The 4,475-nt window shown below is 42.6% G+C and overlaps 1 long non-coding RNA gene across 1 annotated transcript; it reads left to right on the top strand.

Moving 5' to 3' along the window:
• The first annotated feature begins 2,498 nt into the window (after window positions 1-2,498).
• Window positions 2,499-4,015, top strand: LOC113405749. Its single transcript, XR_003369558.1, has 2 exons — window positions 2,499-2,620; window positions 3,890-4,015. It is a non-coding gene; the product is annotated as an uncharacterized LOC113405749 (long non-coding RNA).
• Window positions 4,016-4,475: the final 460 nt, after the last annotated feature.

Below are 4,475 nucleotides of genomic sequence, written 5' to 3'. Positions count from 1 at the left end.
TCTTGCCCGTGACCTGTCCATAACTTTTTAGTAAAAATACCCATGATTAAATCGTAGCCTTAATTATAAATACAAAGGTGAGGAATTCAGTCATGTGTGTTGAAATAAACTGGATTCCTATTCAACTTTTATTTTCAATTAAAGTGTGTGTGGGGGGGAGTATGCTAATATGATGTGGTTGGAATTTTAACACCACAGTAAAACGTATGGTTCCCACAGCAACCATAACTCTGTCATTACATGTGTGCGTTAAGGCCTAAAACTTAATAGCATAAACAGTCATTCAAAATACTTTATACACAAAGGGCGAAATTACATTTGTGGAGAGAAAACACAGATCTCAGTTAAAGGCTGACCGCTGATATTTTAAACTAACCATAGACCTCTTTCTGGAGAGGAGAGAATCTTTGAATTTCCTTACTTGTGTTAAGTTAACTCAGTGTTTGTAGTTGAGAATTTTAACATAGGTTTTTGCACAAAGTTATGTAACTGCAGATCATTTGTAGTCTGCAGGCTGGTTTAAACTCCAGCTGGGGTGCCTCAGTGTAGATTGCAGTCTAAAGCACAGCTGGAGTTTCAAAACATTGATTCCATAGAGTACAAATTGCATCTGTGGTTGAAAGCCTCCCAATGGCAATGCGCAGTAACCTGAATTTGAGAACGCTTTCTTTTCCATCTATGGTGGATAAATGTCTGCACGTAAACATTAATTGGTCCTTTAAAACAATAGCCATAAAGATGGCCTTTTAAAAAAATTGCTTATGCTGTTTTACGCAAAGCAATTTAGTCCTAGTTAGGAAATAACCTCTTGCTAAAAATGTTGGCAACCCAAATCTGTGTTCTGAATTTTAGAAGCGCAAAATAGCATCTTAAATCTTTTTCTCTCTCTCTGTATTTTGCTTAAAACCCCAGATTAAACTCCCCTTGAAAAAACTGGCCAGAAAAAACTCCCTCCTAGGCTGAGCCCTCATACACCAAGTTGTATCCCATTGCAGTGGGTGCGTTTGAACCCCTGGAATTAGGGCATTCTAATGGCAACACTGGAAAATCAACCGTGGGTGCTTTCATCCTCACTGTTTAGATTGTGTCTTATGTGAATCACAGAGATGCTCTCTGACATTCGATTTGTTTTTATTTGAGCATTTGCATTCTTCTGTTCTTCAGAATTTTCTGGTAACATTTGTGCATGTGTTGGGTGGAGGAAGGAGTTCTGATCTGTTCCTTTTGACTCAAAACGGCTGTGGAGTAATGAAAGGGACTACATATTCCTTGACTGCATTACCCACAAGGTGGCAATGTGTGACAGCAGCTGGTACGGTGAAGCACAATCTCTGCTGTTCTTTAGCATTAATATTGAAGCTGTCCAGGTGGTACTAAGATTGAGCAGCAGTGACAGGGAGGTGTGCTGAGATTCTTCTGCCCTAGGGCTTTGGAAAAATGGCCATATGTCCCTGTCCAGCAGTGTTTCCATCCATGCAGGTGGAAAAGCGAAGTGGCTTTGGAATATAGGATCTCCTGTTTTATATCCCTCTTCATCTTCCTCCCCCCCCCCACTTTCATTTTTTTAAATCAAACTTTAACAAGGCCGAGGCAACTGTGGAACTGTTGGAAGGTCATGGCTTGTGGCCTGGACCAGTTTTCTCAGCTCCAGCAGTTACTTTTTATTACCAAATGTCTCCAATGTAAAGTGTGGTTGTACTCTGTGTAAAAATAGCCCTTTGTTACACCATAGCTGCTCCTTGTGTGTCTAGAACAGAGCTGCAGACTTCAGTGATAAAAATGAGGCTTTTGTTACTTTTTATTCCTGTCAGTCCTGCAGAACTAATGGCTCTGGGAGAATAAGATGGTCTACTCTTGTTTGTGCATCATCATTAGAAATTGTTTAAGTTCCAGTTGCAGGACCAGATTCTGCTCTGTGTCATCTGTGAAACCCGATAGAAGACATTGAAGTGAGTCTAGGGATAGCTGGGAACAGGATTTGAAGACATTGAGGTTGCACATGTGCAATTAAGGGCAGAATTTTGCATGCTGAATATTGACCGCTGATGGTGATGCGGGCATCAAAAAGAACTCAGATTTTTCAGATCCCAGGTGAGGTTTGGTGCATTGGCAGTAAGAGAAACTGACTTCTTTCTTCTAAACTGAACCAATTTGATATGGTTTCACCAAGACATGCTCAATATGAGACTGCCATAAAGTCATGTTTGTGGTCTATTTCCAGAGTAAAACCACCCTTCCATGCAGTGCAGGGTAAAATTGCCGATCTGCTGTCTGCATTCTATGGGGGGATTTAGTGTACAGTGTGATTGCAATAGGAGAACATTGGCATTCCTAGTGCTGTATCTGCATTACCAGGCATGACAGTGGGAGTAGTGGGGGAGGGCAAGCACACATGCAGGAGAAAGTGAATTTGATGTGGCTGAATGGAAAAGTGTGGGGTGCGGCTATAATTCAATTTTTAAAATGCCATTTGCTGTTTGCTCTCTTGCTGCAGGTGAAGTGGAAAGGGAAAGATTTGTTTGACTTGGTGTGCAGGACACTAGGACTCCGAGAAACCTGGTTCTTTGGACTTCAGTACACGATCAAGGATACCGTGGCCTGGCTCAAAATGGACAAGAAGGTTGGAATAGGACTTTCCTTTTAGGGGATGTGTGTGGTGGGGTGGGAGGGTAGATCTTTCCCTGTCTGTCCATGCATGAAAGTCGGAGATGCATCAGTGGGAATTCTGGGGGTGCACCAGGAGCAGAACTAGGCTTTGGCTGATCTATAGATACATTAGTCAGGAGATCCAAATACAATATGATTGTCCTCCAGCACAGTTAGTGTTAGGTCGGACCTTTAGTCTATCCCTGAACCATCACAAAGCCTTAGACTATACATACAAGGTCCCTTCTACGCTATAAAACTGGTGCGTTAGCTGTTTCAAGGGACAACCATGTTATAACCATACCCCTAAGATGATTGTAGTGTAAATAGCATCTAATATCCTATTTGGAGAGTCCCCATGTGTACATGAAGGGCAGACCCTTTAGAGACGGTAGCTTTCCAAAATATACCGTGCAAATAGTGGAAAAGTGAGGCTGAAGTATGACATTTCTTTACTAACAGTCTGCCAGTGTTTGAGGTATGGAAGTGCCTAGGAAGGAGAGACAATAGCGAACGTATATGGGAGATGAAGTTAAGGAAAGGAATACTTCCCAACAGTGTGATCCTCTCGGCTGTTGAATAGTCTCCTAATGGAACCATCATTTCCTTTGCTTGTATTTAAAACTAAACTGGGCAAACCACTAGAAAATGTACAATAGGGAATAATCCTGTATGCCCTCCCCTCCCACCCCCCGGGTATTCTTCCTTCTGGTGTCTGAGAGGAACCTTTCTTGAGCAGTATTGAAACAAGGGTCCAGTTGAGCCTGTGTTTCAAAACACAAGATATTTAGTTCAGTGAACAGAAGTTAGGATTGTAGGATCTCTCTTCCTAAGAAAAAATATGGAAGCAAATTCCGGGCTCACCAGTTGTCTTTGTAGCAGGAAACTGCATTTTTTGAAGAAAGATTTGTGTGTGTTGGTAGAACCCTGTATGTGCTCAGCAGGGAAGAAGAAAAATGAATCCTCTGCCTGATGAAAAATTGCACCCCATGGCATGCAGGATGATTTGTTTCTGCTTTGAGTGTGTTTTATAAATATGTAGAAATTGCAAACTTCTTACAAGCCTTTGGGGCAATGGTTCCTGAACTTCCCAGATTTCATCATATTAACCAGGTGACTGGAAAACCTGGAGAGGGGGTACTGCAGTTTGAGGGGAAGTAGAAGTTTGGCACCTGTGTCTAGGCTGTAAGAGACAATGGTGTTGGGGAGGTTGGAGTCACTGATTGATTGTCAAATCCTGCAGGTTCTGGATCATGACGTTCCAACAGAGGAGCCGGTCACTTTTCACTTCCTTGCCAAATTTTACCCTGAGAATGCGGAGGAGGAGCTGGTTCAGGAGATCACACAGCACTTGTTCTTTCTGCAGGTATGCGCTTCAGCAATTGGTTGTCCTTCCCAAGGGCTGGAGAATGTGGTGGGTGGTAGGGCTATAGATGTGTTTCTTAATGTTGACTGTCTCTGGCCATCCCAGCATGGCTTCTCTTCTTTAAGTTCAAACCCACTCTGAAATGAGCAATTTCAACAAGCACACGGTGTTGTAAACGTAGAGAAAAGATGGTTTGTGTAAACCTAGCAGCATTCGACATAGTCAGTCTGTAAATCTGGGAGCAATGAGGTGACTAGCCATATTAATAGGTTATACTCTCCCGCTGGAGGGTATTTGTGTGAGAGAGGGGCAGTTTCAGGAGCTAAGCAAAGTGCAGGAGGCGTCACACCCTTGCAGCCAGTGCGAATGTCTTGTATCAAGATATGCTAGCTGTCTATAATGCATGGCTAGCGTTTTTATTGTATAAAACACAGGTACATCCTCCTGAAGGAGAGCAGGACAA

The sequence above is a fragment of the Terrapene carolina genome, unplaced genomic scaffold, assembly GCF_002925995.2.
Source record: "Terrapene carolina triunguis isolate 2854851 unplaced genomic scaffold, T_m_triunguis-2.0 Scaffold50586, whole genome shotgun sequence".
Classification (NCBI taxonomy): Eukaryota; Metazoa; Chordata; order Testudines; family Emydidae; genus Terrapene; species Terrapene triunguis.
This window is presented reverse-complemented; position numbering and strand designations above follow the sequence as displayed.